The sequence below is a fragment of the Colius striatus genome, chromosome 4, assembly GCF_028858725.1.
Source record: "Colius striatus isolate bColStr4 chromosome 4, bColStr4.1.hap1, whole genome shotgun sequence".
Lineage (NCBI taxonomy): Eukaryota > Metazoa > Chordata > Aves > Coliiformes > Coliidae > Colius > Colius striatus.
This window is the reverse complement of record NC_084762.1, coordinates 87,877,280-87,892,446: the sequence shown is the minus strand read 5'-3', so window position 1 is coordinate 87,892,446 and position 15,167 is coordinate 87,877,280. Positions and strand designations below refer to the sequence as shown.

The window sequence follows — 15,167 nt, the reverse complement described above, 5'->3', positions numbered from 1 at the left end:
GCAGTGGTTCGGCTGCCAGGCCAGCTCCCCGGGCTCTTGACTGCTGCAGGGACCAACACCTGCATTTGGAGTTGCCAAGAGCCCTGTCCCCAGGGCTGGCCGCAGCTGGCCCGGGCAGGGCTCCAGCAGAGTCTGCAGCCAGAAGGCTGCTGTAGATGGTTGAAGTTGGCAAGGCTCTCCTGCTCGTCGCTGGTACCTTCCCATGGCTGCAGAGCCCCCCTCGCCCCCCCGGACGTGACCACGGAACCCCTAGCTCCGAGGAGGGGTTGAGGCGGAGGACTCTGCCCTGCTCTCCATCCTCCCCGCGCCCACACGGGCCTCCGGCTGCCGCGGAGCACGCCGAGGGCACGGGCTCCGCACCCGAGTTGAAGCTGCTGCGGCGGCGGGGGGAAGGGGGAAGGCCGCGGATCAAAGCCGGGCGCGGCGAAGGTGCCGGGGCCGCCTCTCCCTCCCTCCGCGCCGCTTCCTTTTATAGCGATGCGGCATCGCGCTCGCCGCCCGCCAGCAGCCAACCTGTGCCCGTGACGCCGCCGCCCGCCAACCCGGAAGGCCACGCTGCCCCCCGGCTGCCCCCCGGGCCGCCCGCCGCCCAGGTACGGCCGCCCGCGGGCGGAGCGCGGCGGGGAGGGGCGCGGGGCGGCGGAGGCCGGCGGGCAGCGCCCGAGGGAGCCGGGCGTTGCCGGAGGGAGGCGGGACGAGCCTGCGGGGAGCCGGGGCAGGGCACCTGTGGGGAACGGGGGATCGGCTGTGGGGAGTCAGAGGGAGCGGGCGGCGCGCGGGGCTGAGGTAACCCTCGCCTCCGCCCGCCGTAGCCCGGTGCGGGAAGGCTCAGCCCAGCCGCTCCCCGGCCTGCAGAGCCTGCACGGTGGCGAGGGCAGGCGGCAGGAGCCCGGCCTCGGACCGAAGGCCGGAGCCGCCGCCTCAGTTTCCCCCAGCGCACGGGGGCTGCGAGGCAGCAGGGACTTCGCTTGTGCCTGTGAGGCCGGGGACAGGAGACCCCAGTGCCCAGCGACCAGGGGACGGCAGTAACGCATCCAGCAAGCAGTGTAACAGCCCTCACACCAAACAACGCGATCTCCAGCAGCTGCCAGATTGGAACCCAGCAGCAGTAAGCTGAGGTGGTTGGCTTCAGGAGGAAGCCACGGTTTGGTATGGTGTCCTGCGTGCAGTGGGTGCTGACCATGGCAGTCCTGGGTTGGGGTCAGTGACAACGATGTTAGCTGACTGCTGGTTGTACTGAGCTGGGTACGATGCGTTTGCCTGTCCCCTGATGCATCAGACAGGTGCCAGGCCAGAGACTTTTCAGTCATCTTTCATGCAAATCTTGCACCTGCTACAGACTAAACATCTAAAAGTTCATCCCAGCAGCCAGAAATGCGTTGGAGTAGCTGATGCGGGGGTGAGCACTTCTGCTTTGGGGGATCTGGTACTTCCTCCTCCGGGCAGGGACAGTGGTGTGGTAGTGATCATGACAGCATGCAAAAACTAGCCCTTTCTTAAGCAAGTTACATTTCAAAAGGATTAGTGGTGAAATAGAGAGGAAATTGCACAGAGCAATCCCTAAACCATGGAGATTATCTGGCAGTATAGTGTAGCATTAGCCTTTTGCTGTTTAAAAATTATGCCTAATAATATATGCAGAGCACAGAAAGCCACAAAGGGTATGCTGTTTATCCTGTGTTTTGTTAGGTGTGTGATAAAGAGAGACCCCTCATCTGCACTCCGAACCAAGAGGTGTTTTGAAGAGATGTGGAATTTTGTTGGAAGTGCAATGTCATCTTTGTTTCAGTGCTTGACTGAAACCAAGCCTGGCGCAGGCTGACAGTGCTGCTGCTGTGGGGAGCAAGGAAGCATTTGAGGTGTCTCTGTGATTTCCAAGGCACACAGACACCCTGGATCGTTTTGATGCTTAAACCCGTACGGAAGAGCTGCTTGAGGTCATCTTGCCTGCATGGCTCCTGCTCTGCTCCCCACTCAGCAGGACCAGGAGCCTGTGCCTATGTGGGCAGCAGGATGCTCTCAGGCAACACTTCCTACCTGCTGCTTGCTCTCGCTCTCTTCAAGCACTGGTCAGACTGAGACGCCTCGTGAGTACATTTTCCCACAGTTGGCACCACTTGCTTTCCCAGGGCACATCTGAGGTCAGTGGTGTGGTTTCCTCCGTGGCTCAGCAGGAGAAGCACTCCCAGCATGATGAAGTTTCTGAGCAGCACCCAAGCAGGGCTTGGTGTGGAAACTAGGAAGTGGTCAGGACACAAGCAGGAACATACCAACAAGACTTTTAAAAACGTTTCCAATAAGGTCTAGAGCATCCATTTCTGTAACTGCAATCGATAGTTCTGACTGCTCAGCAAGGAGCATGTGCGATGGATTTTCAATAAGCGACACGGCACAGCTCAGGCTTGAGGAAAAAATAATTAAGCCTCCATCTCTGCCTCTAAATGTGAGTGTGCCCAGGGAGAGCACTGGAAGAAGCTGATGCACTGAGGGTAGTTAAAAGCTTAATGCCACCTCTAGAGTGTGGGTGGACACAGCCAATCTTAGCTGCTGTTTCTTTTTATTCAAGGGTGTTAGAGGATAAGTAGTGGCTCACAAGAATAAAGACTGGAGTTTGTGGTACTTCCTGTGCTTGTTGAAGAACAGGGCCCTGAGTAATTTGAAAGTAAAAGCATATTTCCTGTTTTAAACTTCTGCAAGTGAAGGGCAAGCTCGTTTTAGAGCTGGAAACACAGCCACAGTGGCTCAGGCCAGCCAGGCCGCTCTGAGGCAGAGGGTATCTCAGCCTCCAGATGGGGAACGGACAGAGCAGCGTGTGCTTCTCTTGCTTCACTGAGAAAAGGCCATGTCCTCTGCCTGCAAACAGCCTTGAAAACCTTATTAGAGGCTACAGGCTGGTTTGTTTGCACGTATAAACGGGCCTGCTCTGGTCAGCTAATGCAGGCTCCAGAGGTGCAGCTGAGAGCCAGCGTGGGTCTCTTGGTAACCAAAGCAAAGCAGATGCAGGAGTGTGATCCCATCATGGGGATCCAGACGGTTTCTGTAAACTGAAGGTCATTCCTGCAGCACTCTCAAACCTTGTCTCTGAGGTTAGCCCAGTCTGAGACCCATCTTCCTAATTATCTGGTTTAGGTTTTCCTTTAGTGCTTACTATGGCAATCAGCTCGCTTATCTGATGAATCGCTGCCCTCTCGCAGACCTGCACGGTTCCAGCGGGAGCTGCGTTGGGCTCCCGGGGCCGGCTTTGCCCAGTGCAGCCGCGGGGGAGGAGGCGGCGGGAGCGCGGGGAGCAGCGCCGGCACTCTGCTGGAATACACTTGCAGGAGCTGGGATTTCCAATCTGCAGCCAGGCTGTATCTCACCGTGGGAGGAAGGCACTTAGCGAGGTGTCTGCAGTTACTCAGTTGTTGGAAACCTTTGTTCTGCGCTGCTCTGCGTGGAGCTTGATATAGCCTGGATTTTCTTTCGGTGCCTGAATTCTATTACTGGCTTTGCTGGGTATATTTTAAAACTCTTCCCCAACCTGTGGTTGTTCTTGTTGGTTTTTTAATACTTCACACATGAATCTATTCCCTATTTCTGTGCCAGAGGTGCTCAAACTGAGTGTATGAGCGACCCTGTGGTATTAGGTGGGATAAGTCTAATAGAGAGCTTTGGTTTCCATTCCCAGCAGTTTTTACATGGTGCAAACTGCTTTTCTATCATAAAAAATGCAATTTTTATTAAATGCTGGGTTTGGTATCTGCTTTGCAGAAATACTCTAAGATCTACTCCAGGATATCTAGTGGATGAACTCTTTCTTTCTCAAAGGCTTGCTGGATAGAAAGGGCAAAATATCAAATCTTCTGACTACAGCAGAAAACTAGAAATTTTATCTGAGTCTCCCTAAGACAGTCTCTGTCTCAGCCAGAATTAGAGTCCTTCCTTGCCCTGCATCTGCCTTGTTCCCAGCCTTGAGGTCAAACCTCCTGGCCACAACCCTCTCTATTTAGGAAAAAGATACAGACACTAGTTGTAATCTGTGCTATGAAAATCTAATCTGTGACCTAATTTGTTGTGATACCATGAAGAACCTGTCAGTAGCAATCACTGTAACCCGTGGCACAGGCACACTGCCTGCTTTCCAAGAGCACTCGCTCATCGCAGCCTCAGAGGGAGCGGTGTCGAGCTGAGTGGGTACGTCTGGGCACCTACATTGTCAAATGTGAGGAATAAAGTACAGACAACTCTCAGATCACTTCTGTTACTCTTTCAAAATGAAAGTTGCATAGACAGCTTGCTATACGTGGGGCTGAACCTCTTCTGCAGGTGATCCTTGCAGAACAGGCTGTTTTGAAATGTGTGGGAACAAAAATGAGGTGCTACCAAAACTGGGCAATTTTCTGTGTGTGCTGTGGTAGCTGTTTACCTGTTAATTACTCATTCCCCTTGGATGCAGCCAGCTCACTGGGTAAGTGGTTAGAGGAGCGACTTCTCTGGCACCAGTGTGAGGTTTCATGGGCTGATTCTCAGAGGGCAAAATTGGCTGGCTTCTGGTACAGCCCCTTTGAGTCAAGTTTGTTGTCCTTTAAGGAAAAGAAAAACCCAAGATCTTCTGTGAGGTGTTACTGAAACCATAGCACTGCCAATCTTGCTCTGCAAGATCAGAGAATGCATAAATAATAGGCTGGAAAACTGGGAATCATATTGCTAGGGCCCTGCACTGCTGGGAGGGAGACAGGCAGAAATCTTAACTGAGGAACTATTGCTGTATCAGAAATGGACAGCAGAGCTGGGCTTCCAGCTTGATTGTTCTAGAAATAACCATTCCTTTTGAAAAAATACTATCTTTGAAGTGCTTTACTTGAAAGTACCAAATTAAAATGTGCAGGGGCATGCAGTCTATTCATAACTGCTAAGTTCTGTGTCTCTGCTTAGTGAGACACCATCAGACTGTTTGGACTTTGAGAACCTCCAGGTTCCTAGGTGGCTTTTTGGGATCCAGTAAGATGCTGTCTTGATTTAACTCCAGATAGCAACTGAGGACCACGTGGCTGCTCACTCATCCCCCACCCTCCCAGTGGGATGGAGAGGAGAATCAGGGGGAAAAAAATTAAAACTCATGGGCTAAGGACTGTTTACTAACTAAAGTTAAATTAGAATACAATAATAACAGCAACAATAAAATATAATAACAGTAACAAAAACAATATAATAATAACAGCAGTGAACAGGAATATAACAAAAACAGAGAGAAAGAAATAAAACCCAAAGGAAAAAAAAAAGCCACAGCCCCAAGTGATGGCCAGTGCAGTTGCTCACCACATGCTGCCCCTCCCCACCAACTCCCCTGTACATAATCACAGAACCACAGAATGGTAGGGGCTGGAAGGGACCAGTGCAACCTCACTACTCAAGTAGATCCACCTAGATCAGGTCACACAGGAATGTGTCCAGGCAGCTCTTTGAAACCTCCAGAGAATGAGACTCCACACCCTCGCTGGGCAGCCTGTGCCAGGGCTCCCTCACCTGAACAGTGAAATTGTTTTTCCTTATGTTTAAATGACACTTTTTGTGTTCCATTGGGCACCATACACTGGGCACCATGTCCTGTGCTATGGAAGAGCCCTGTGGCTGTTAGAGGTCAGCTGTCCTGGCCACGTTCCCTCCCAGCTCCTTGTGCACCCACTGCCTCCTCGCTGGCAGGGCAGGGTCAGCAGTCAAAAAGGCTCTGATGCAGTACAAGCCCTGCTCAGCAATAACCAAATCATCCCTGTGTTATCCACACTGCTCTCAGCACAAATCTAAAACGTAGTGCTGTACCAGGTACTAGGAAGGAAATTCACTCATTCCCAGCTCAAACTGGGACAGATTCATGTCCAGAATGAGGCCATAACCTGTGGCCTAATGCCATCCCTGCACACCCTCACAGGTGGTACCTGTGCTGCCATTGAGGCCTTAGCTCTTACACTTAGCATGCAGTGGGTGTATGTTAGCACAGAGTACATGAATTTGTGTAGTGTTTTGAAAACTCAGTGTCCTTTTATCCACCCTGGGCACTCTGTGCTCAGTTTCTTGTTGATTTTCATTCAGGCTTTTCCCTCCACCCACTCACTTCCTCTCTTAAATGTTTCCTCATTTTACCACATTTTCACAGATGTTTCTGGTGCAGGGTTGCAGCCTTTTGTGGGCAGGCTCAGCACTTCACCTGCCATTCTCCTCTGTGGGACGTGGGCAAGGGAGCAGTCTATGCGAGGAGGAGCAGAGGCAGGGAGAAGGTGCTTGTATATGCGTGGGGAAAGGTGCAGCAGCAGGGAGAGGGGTTCTGGATACAAGGGTCTTTTGAGGCTAGAGGAGCTAAGGTTTGTAAGCAGGGTGGATGTTTGGGTAGAGGAAGCAAAGGTAGAAGAGGGCAGAGGGTTCTATGCATTCTCAGAAATGGGACACAGGGAGATGTCTGTGTGTACACAGCTGGGAGAAGGCAGGGCATGTAGGACTGGCATGTGTGCAAGGTCTGGGGAAGGTGCACACTCCAGCCAGGCTAGAGGCCTCTCTGCCTTCCTCAGCCCAGCACACCATGCTGGTCTGCCTCCAAGACTTGTTCATGGAGCTTAATAGCATGGCTTAGTGTGCCATTTTTTTCTGTCTGCTTATTTCTAACAAAGGTTTCCCACCTCCCCTTGGACACCACCAGTTTTTCAGCCATGGGGTACCTCTGGCAGTTTACAACCCGTTAAAAAGAGGAAAAAAAAACCCCAGGCCACCATGAAAATATCATGTCTGTAGTTTTAAATTAGGCAAGAGCTAAAATTAGTAGGAATAGGCCTGTCTGTGGCTGTGCAAACCAGCAGAGAATTAATATTCATCTGATGCTGCGCAAGGCAAGCAGAGGTTTGCAGCTCACACTGCCTTCGCCTTCTCCTGCTCCTATCTTTGCAGCTTCCCTTCCTTGCAGGGCTCAGCAGAGCTGCACAAACACCCCTAACCTTCTGCCAACACCAATGCTGCTTCCAGCACTGTGAAATGTTAGCAATAGCTGGAGTGTTTTTACCACACTCATTTCTTTGCCCAGCTGCTGTGAATGCAGCTTTGGATACATTGGGCAAAGGCCCCTTGTCAGTGCCCAGGATGTGGCCTGAGTTTCGTGCCAGGGCCCGTGTCCACCCACGATTTCCTCAGCAAGATAGGTGCTCCCAAGACACTTGTTCTTGTTTCCTCTCCCCAGCTGTGGTTTACTTTCCTCTGCTGTAATTGTGTTGCTGTTAATTAGGCTGAAGCATAAACCAGTTGGTTTGGTTCTTTGTGGGTCCATTTTTCATTTTGCATCGTGGCATCATTCTCACATGCAGCGTGACCCATGCAAACAGGTTTATTTGCACAAGTTGAAGTGGGCAACGGACTGCTGGCCAAGGGTAGGAACTTGCTGGTGGAGAGGAAGATTATATGAAAAAAGAATCTTGAGTTCCTGGGGAAGGGAGCTGGGGGAGGGCTTGTTGACTCACTTGGTCCTGCCAGTGGAGGTGACATTTGTCTGCTGATCTTTGCAAGGGGATGATGTGTTTGAGGGAGAGAAGAGCCACTCCCCTTGGGAACTGCTGTGCTAGGCCCTGTGTCCACTGCCAGAGATGAACTCCTGGGAGTGGATGCTCTTCCACCTCTAGGATATCCAGAGGAACTGGAGGTCACTTGGAAATCAAAATTAAACAATGCCTTAGTAAAGCTTTGAGAAGTTTTCTCAAAGGGTGGGCATTGCTCCAGTGTGGCCAAACTGGTGACCTCCCTCCTGTAACAGCACAAGTGAGAGGGCTGTGGCTGGGCTGTCAGCAGCCAGTGGAGGCTGCAGAGCCTCCCCTTAGGTGCCAGGCATGGATTCATGTCCCTCTTGCCTTGCTCCCATCAGAGGCAGGGAAGGACTGGACAGTGTCAGGCACACTGCTGCCCAGCAGCCTCTGGGGATGGTGCTGGAGGCTTGTACAATCTTAGAGTAATAGAATTGTTTCAGCTGGAAGAGATCTTTAAGATCATCGAGTACAGCCTTTGTCCCAGCCCTATCAACCACTGGACCATTCCCTTAAGTGCAACATCCACCCATCTCTTAAACCCCTCCAGGGACAGTGACTCCAGCACCTCCCTGGGCAGCCTGTTCCAATGGCTGACAACCCTTGCAGCAGAGAAAATCCTCAGATCCAGCCTGAACCTCCCCAGGTGCAACTTGAAGCCATTTCCTCTTGCTCTATTGCTTGTTACTAGGGAGAACAGACCAGCCCCTGCCTTGCTACAACTTCCTTTCAGGGCTGCTGTAGGCAAGGTCAGTGCTGAGGGACCATCCCAAACTGGGAGAAGCCATGCAGTTGTTCTCTGGAGGAGCGCAGCAGCCCGCAGAGGACCTGATGTTGGCTTGTTTTCCTGGGCCATGGCTCCTCTGAACTGCCCAGTGGAGAGACAACTGGAGCCGTCTCTGTAGGCATCCTCCAGCAGCATGCTCCTGGCTGGGGACAGCTGCTGCCATGCGGGTAGAGTTACAGCATGGATGATTTATGTTCCCCCCAACTCACTGTCTTGCCAGAGACACAGAGATGGGCAGCAGTGGGATGAGGAGTATCTCTGCAGTCTGCAAACTCCAGGGACGATTTGGGTTTTCATGGTGGTGGGTCTGGACTAGTGAACCAAACTTAAAGGGAAAAAATAGGAGTCCCATTCCCAAGGCTGTTCTGGCAGTCTCAAAACTGAGAAGGGCACACTCCTGCCATTGAATCCTAACTCCCTCTGAAGTACTAGTTGTGTGACCAGATACATTCTTCTGAGCATTAGTAGGTCTGCCTGGCATCCCGCTTATGTTGAGGCCTTAGGAACTATTTATTGTATGTGGCAGTGTTCTTGTGTTAGTGTGTTCTGGATACCCACTGGCAATGGCCTACAGCAGTCTCTCACACAGGGAATGCATTGGTAGCATTCCATGTGACTAAAGATGCCACTCACGTCTCTATTAAAGGGTAGGGACCAAGTTTCTTTCCCAGAATTCCTACTCTGAAAGAAGATTGGGTTTTTTTAAGAATCACAGAATTTTAAGGGTTGGAAGGGACCTCAAAAGGTCATCCAGTTCAACTCCACTGACAGAGCAGGTGTCGCACAGGAACTCATCCAGGTGGGTTTTGAGTGTCTCCAGAGAAGAAGACTTCACAACCCATCAGGGCAGCTTGTGCCAGTGCTCTCTAACCTTCACAATGATGAAATTCTTCCTTGTGTTTCTTTTGAACCTCTTTTGTTCCAGCTTGTACCCATTGCCCCTTGTCCTGTCATTGGACATCACTGGGAACAGCCTGGCTTCATCCTCCTTTTATGTATTTGTAAACATTAATGAGATCACCCCTCAGTCTCCTCTTCTCCAAGCTAAAGAGCCTCAGCTCCTTCAGCCTTTCATCATAAGGGAGATGCTCCACTCCATCATCTTTGTGGCCCTGTACTGAACTCTCTCCAGCAGCTTCTTGAACTGAAGGGCCCAGAACTGGACACAAGATTCCAGTGTGGTCTCACAAGGGCAAGCTGTAAAATTTGTATCAAGACTTCTAGAGCCCAGGATAGATTCAGTAGGCTCATGGAATCATTTAAGTTGAAAAAAACCTTTAAGGTCCTTGAGTCCAACCATTAACCCAGCACTGCCACATCCACCACTAAACCATGGCCCTAAATGCTATGTCTACACAGCTTTTAAATACCTCCAGGGATGATGACTTCACCACTTCCCTTGGCAGCCTGTGCCAATGCTTGACAACCCTTTTGGTGAAGAAGATTTTCCTAATATCCAGTCTCAGCCTCCTCTGGAGTAACTTGATGCCATTTCCTTTCCTATCACTTGTTACTTGGGAGAAGAGATCAGCACTCACTATCACCAGAAATCCTTTCAGGTAGTTGTAGAGAGTGAGAAGATCTGCCCTCAGCGTCCTCCAGACTAAACACCTCAGTTCCCTCAGCTTGTTGTCATCAGACTTGTTCTCCAGACCCTTCACCAGCTTTGTTGTCCTTCTCTGAACACAGCCAATTGGATATCCTGATTATTTGCATTGCTAACATTGGGTCTTTGAACAAAAATTACTTTGAACCCATCTGTTCTAGATCTGCTGTATGCCTGGATGGAACATGAATCACAGCCCCTCTAAAATACGTTTCTGTGTTTGACATATGATTGTGCTTAGGACCAAAAAAAAAAGGTCTTTTTAATTTGTTGAGGTTCTGTTTGGTCTGTCATCTTTTTTCTTAAAAATAAACTACTTAATGTGAGAAGCAGTTGGAGGATGTACTGGGGACTCTTGTTCTGTGGGGAACACCACTTGGGTGGAAATCCCAGATCCTTGCCTGCTTTTGCACGAGGCTCCCAATAGATTCTGTAACTAGTGCAGGACCAGTAAATTTCCCCCACCTCCATCCCCCTGTAGCACTTCAGTCAGTTTGAGGAACTAGGAGAGTGGGGAGTGGTGGCCCAGAAGGAAAATGCTATGCTGGAGTGAGCATGTAGGAAAGGACTGGTTCTCATAACCTTATGTGGCTACTGATCCCACTGGCAGACTGGTATGCTTATCCAGAACCCTTGGAGAGGACTATCTTAGATAAGGCCACCCAAAAGATAGTGATTTATCAGCATTTTGCCCAGCACTGACATGTGTGGAGCTGTTCCTGGGCAGTTATTTTCATAGAGGTGCATGCAGTCATTTGTATATTGCACAGGGTTTTGGCCTTTCCTCTTCCTCTTAACTGTGCTGGGTGCTGCTGTGTGTATGTCTGCGAGGGAAGTCGTGTTCTCAGCGCTCAAATTGGTGTAACTTCCCCTGGGCAGCAGCTCCCAGAAACACAACCCCTGTCTCCACCAGCCCTACTGGGGAAGGGGAAGAGCAGAGGCTGCTCAGGGGAAACCTTGGTGAGGAACTTCCCCTGTGTTTGTTCTCCTCCCTTGGTTTCTCATGCATGAGGTGCTCCAAGTCCTCACGTTCCCCCTGACGTGGGGTGCTCACCAGATGGGGTTTCTGTAACATGGGATGCTCATGTCCACTCAGGAGAAGCCATGGGCTTCCTGTGAAATAGTAACTCACACATCATACAAATTACTACCCACACGTCCAGCGTGTCCTGGCCTCTTGTCAGCCCTGCTGCTGGGGAGGCTTTGGAGGGGCAGAGTGAAGGTGTTCTTGCTGCTGAGGGAACCAGAGCCAGCTCCCACCAGCCCTGCCTGCTGAGGGGCAGCACAGTGAGCAGATGCCCTTCTCACTCCCCTCTGTTGGGAGCTGTACCAGCTGCTGAAGTACAGGGGGAGAAGAGGAAGGTCGGCATTGTTCCTGCCCCCAGTGCCCTACCTGCAGCAGTGCCAGTGCATCCCAAGCCTTGGTCCAAGCACAGGTGCTAGCAGCTGCTGAGACCTGGCAGCTTATCAAGGTGGTCTGAAGCTACTGCAGGCCTGCCCTACCTGCTTCTGCAGGATGGAGCCCAAACTGACACCCAGGCTTTGTGGGGGTTTCATTACAGTTTGACCTACTAGGAGCTCATTATCTGTAAGGCAGTTGTGGATGTGTCCTAAATGTTTGTTTAGGATTGTCTTGCTCACAGTGTGATGAATAATTTCTGAGCTGGAGGAGCAGCCAGAGCCTCTGAGAGCCAGGCAAGCCACTCTCTCTTGGTGTTTTTTGTTTTCTTTCTTGCACTGTTTTGTTGGGCTCTAGCCTTACCCTGAATTTCACTGACATCAGTAAAACACTGACAGCTCCCCAGGTGGAGCTCAGTGGGATCAGAGCATTTGGAGATGAAAGCATATCGAATAGTGCAAAAGACATATTTTCAGAGGTCACTGAAACTCAGTCCCTTCTCCCAGAGCCTCCTTTTGCCCTAGATACTGTTATTGCAAATGCAGTAGGTGAATTTAGGCTCCAGCCCCATGAGATGATGTACCAGTTAATACAGAAAACTTTATAAAATGTCCTTCCTTTCTTTGATGTCACTTTAATCCCTCGAGTATACAGAGATTAAAAGATATTTGATGAACGTACTAAACATTCACTGCACATTTCTCTTCCAGTATCCAGCTGACCTCGGATCCTGTATGAAGTGAATTTGCATTTCTTTCTAAAAGTGTCTCATTTTGTGAATCAAAATGTCAACACATTTGAAAATGGTCCCACATGAGACGTTTGTGTCTCTTGGAGTTTAAATTGCTGGATCAATTTCCCATTAATACTAAGGGTGTTTAAAGGACAAATTCTCTGCCTACTGCAGTGAAAATTTACCCCGAGGTATGACATTTCACCTGCCACTGAGTGTAAGATTCTTGAATATAATGGACTGGAATAGCTAGATTTGCACATACTGGTAACAAAAGAGGGTGAGCAGCAGATCCCATTACAGAAAACCTTTCCTCTTTTTTTACCCCCTCCTTTTTTAGCTATCAAAACTTGCATCCTCTTTGCAAATTATGTTACTGAGCTATTCAGAAGCCCGTGCCTGAATCTGAGCACAGTTTAGTCATGAGTGCATAAAGAGAGCCCTGAAGAGCTTCTGCTTAAAAGGGCATGAAGAAGCAGGAGCACCACAGTATGTCCAAGGTCTTGTAGCTCAGAAAGCCGAGCTCCAGCTTCACCAGTGTCTGTGCTGGACCATGGAGCGCTGAGCCTCATCACATACTCCTCTGGTTGTTGCAACTGTGCTGACTGACAGGGCTTTGCCACGGCTTGGCCCTGCTCCTCGGCGTTGGCTCTACCCTGAGTTAGGAAAAACGAGGATGGTTGGCAAGCCTTGACCCCCTTCTCCTCAAATGAAATTCAGGGGCAAGTGAAACGAGCCATCAGCAAGCTAAAGTAGACAGTAGAGCTGCAAATAATTTGAGCCCTGGGGCATGATGAACCTGAGCCTGCGCTAAGGCATGTTTACCCGAGGAAGCGCCAACATAACCTAGGAGAACATACCATAAAATTGCACCATACCGTCCCTCCCTTGCGCTATCACGAAACCAGATGCCAGGGTGGAAAAGCACTAGGAGCTGGATAAAAAAGCTTCAAGTGTCAGAGAGCCCTGCTCAGCCCTTCCTTCTGCTGCAAGCCATCTACGCTTCCTGGCATTCCCTGGTCTCTTGCCAATTCCCATCAACAGCTGTGGTTTGTGGTTGTAATGCTCAGCATTTGTCTCCTTTTTCTCCTAGCAGACCTGCATCAAAGCTAGATGTGCAGTGTGTAGCATTTTGAGACTCTCAGGACTCCAAGCATATAACCAAATACTTCCTTACTCCTGTATCTTCCCCCAAGGTCTGGGAGGAGGCAAGTGTGGGTTTGTAAGTCTTCTGGGCCCTCCTGATGGAGTTTGTCAGGAAAGGTCATGACACAGTGCTTTGTAATATGTTATTTTGTTTCTTTTAGAGAACAGGGAAGTGCCAATAGTAAACCTAAAGCTGGATTGCCAGCCCAGCAGCAGCCTACTTACTGCACTTAGCAGATAAGATGTTCTTCACTGTGCTTATTCCCAGTTTCTGTGTGTATGTATTACTGTGGAGAGTGCAGTTTGAGTAGGAGCGACTCCAAAGTGGAAGTGTCTGTTAGGAATTCTACTCCTTGTTTCAGGAGGCCCCAGAAGTTCATTAGATGTTTAATAGTTTCCAGTCATTGCTGTGCTGGATGGATCTGAACTGGTGACCCAAAGGCGAAAGGTTCTCGCACATTTACAAACCCCGAAACATCTGTTCCCCAGACACAGATTTGTCTGATTTCCCTAAACCGCTGATGACCTGCCGTGAAATGATACTCCAGTTCCCTTAGGAAATCCCTTGGGTTAACATCAACTAGATAGTTATTTTTGGGTTCTTTCCCAGAGAGAGTGCATTGTATTGCTCTGAACCCTACACACCAAATAAATATATCATTGGACTGTAGGAAAGGTCCAAAAAGCTTTAGTGAAGAGGAAACAGATTATTAATAATTAAGGGTAGTTCACTAGTGGTTTTGAGCCAAGTAAAGCCAAGAGGGTTTTTGATAGCAGAGATAAAAGTTTAGAATATTGAGACTGAATTGATTGCAGCATTTAATGGCAACATAAAAGTCAATTAATGAATTGCAATGGTTAACTCTGCATTCAAGTGAATCATGCAGCTCCCAAGCAATGTATTAAGTATTTTTAAAGATTACAAATACTAAGAGACAAAAAGAACCAACCCAAACCCCCTTATTGACTAGTAAATGCCTTATTTTTTTTTTTTCTGGGAGAGAGACTCATATGACCATATTTTTAACTCTTTTATTCCAGAGCTCTTTGTGCACATATGTATGTGTGTGCTTTGCCCTAAGCACCTTGCAGAATTAAATAAAGCCTTTACATGAAGTTGGTAAGTGATTAATTCTGACAAAATTCTCTCAGGGCTGTCTATGATTTCTTGTGGCAGGAAGGACAGCAGGGCAGAGAGAACAGACTTTGACAGATGAGAAAGGCTCTAAACGAGGAGAGTTCCAAACTGCTACATGTTTGAACTGGCCTGTGTTGTTTATGATCTACCCAATTACAGTTTCCTAATTGAAAAGTATATTTTGCCTTTCTCTGCCATAGCAGAAGAACAAAACATTGAAAAGAGAAAACAGAATCACTGGGTGGAATGGCTCTACTTCTGGATGTTTTAAAATGTTCTGCATTGAACAATTAAAGTTTATTGCAGAATAAACCTGCAGCCGTTCCTTCTCGCTGACAGTCAGTACATTGTAATTTCATCCCTTTGCAGCCTTTCCTAAACCAAAGGAACCTAAACCAAAAGCTTCTGAAGCCTTTGTCCAAGCCTCAGCCTGACACAGGGTCTTTCCCTGCACTGCAGTCTCCTCTCAGCCTTATTTCATGGTTGCCATTCAGGCTTCCAGTGGGGACACATGCCCCCTCTTTGCCATCTGGCTGTATTCAAGTCCTCTGAGTGCAGTCCCCTCTGTGGTAAACCCAAGCTTGTCACACTCATCTGCAAAACCTTTCACAAGGTCTGGGCCAGAGTCTGTCATCCGAACGGTAGTGTGTTATGCCTTAGGACAGAAGTGACCCCATTAAAACCATTTAGAAGCATGGATCCTTATGACTGTTTTGCTGCCCTTATGTCTCTCTCTGCTCCCACGTGGCTCCCCAGGCACTTTTACATCCCTTCTTAGGCTGGTCTTCTTTGAGCAAACCATAGAAATGTGCTATTCTCTACA

General features: G+C 49.3%; 1 protein-coding gene across 3 annotated transcripts in view; it reads left to right on the top strand.

Annotated features, from left to right (window-relative positions):
- Positions 1 to 489: 489 nt before the first annotated feature.
- The window catches only part of CYRIB (CYFIP related Rac1 interactor B), a 95,493-nt gene continuing 80,815 nt past the window's right edge, over positions 490 to 15,167 (top strand). For all 3 annotated transcript variants that reach the window (XM_061995472.1, XM_061995473.1, XM_061995474.1), the window contains exon 1: positions 490 to 593. The gene's annotated coding sequence lies outside the window, so the exon portion shown is untranslated. The remainder of the gene's footprint in view (positions 594 to 15,167) is intronic.